This window comes from Branchiostoma belcheri, unplaced genomic scaffold (assembly GCF_001625305.1).
Source record: "Branchiostoma belcheri isolate BF01 breed outbred unplaced genomic scaffold, Haploidv18h27 scaffold437, whole genome shotgun sequence".
In the NCBI taxonomy this organism is placed as follows: Eukaryota; Metazoa; Chordata; class Leptocardii; order Amphioxiformes; family Branchiostomatidae; genus Branchiostoma; species Branchiostoma belcheri.
The window spans coordinates 7,144-8,080 of record NW_017804062.1 but is presented as its reverse complement, the minus strand read 5'-3'; the positions used below and the strand labels follow the sequence as shown (position 1 = coordinate 8,080).

Sequence of the window (937 nt, the reverse complement as noted above, 5' to 3'; positions counted from 1 at the left end):
AAAATGGCATGAGAAGAAGGAGGAGAAGAAGAAGAAACACCAGAAAAGCAATATGGGTTCACCACACACCACTTCGTGGTGTGGTGAACCCATAATAACACAAAAAACAATACAGCATTTGGCTTACATAGTCCAGAGTAACAATGGTGTAAAAAAACATGTCATAGCATTGAGAATTGATGGGGTCATTATGTAGGAAAATTAAGTTGTAAAGCGTTTAGTGTAACAATCATGAATATATGACAGGGTCAATGACAGAGTATTACAGTTGGTTTCTAGTGACAACAAGGGTGAACCCTGGGAAGCAAGTTGATACAGGCTTGTTCGGATAGGTTGTTCAAATCGAGAATGGATCCTACCAGGTTCTGATGAGTGCAGGGAAGGTTTGCTCATTGTTGGTTGTAAATAGGGCAGTATATTACAAAATGAACTACTCTTTCGCATCCACTAGAGACTAAATTACATATAAATAAACTTATAGATAAAATCCTGCTTAGGATTTGAATCATAATGAAAGAAAAAAATTAAAAGGGTTTACTATTTCCTTGTAGCATGTTTTTTTACCTTGACAATCTTCTTTGTAAGGCCTGTACGCTGCACTACTTCCTCCAGCAGCTCCTTCCCCAGGGTACTCTTTGTGGTCTGCATCCCCCTCTCTCAGTACTCCTCCAGTGGTGGGCTTGGTAGGGTGTCAGGTCCATTCTGGCACGTGGGGGTGGGGGGGAGAAATATGTACTTATTTAGAATAACAATATCTGTCACACATGATTAGTTTATATGTAAGCAGTGTACATACTAATATGTGTCTAACTACTTAGTAATATGGGCCTACTCTAAGTTTTCTTGAAAGTAGTTAAAAGTGTATGTAAATGATATAGTTAATGATATACTGCCAAATTTATGTAAAAGGTCTCCAATAAGAATAGTGATGTATTGT

At 37.9% G+C, this 937-nt stretch overlaps 1 protein-coding gene across 1 annotated transcript in view; it reads right to left on the bottom strand.

Annotated features, from left to right (window-relative positions):
• The window catches only part of LOC109478396, an 8,798-nt gene that overhangs the window by 7,104 nt on the left and 757 nt on the right, over window positions 1–937 (bottom strand). The gene's annotated exons all lie outside the window — the stretch shown is intronic.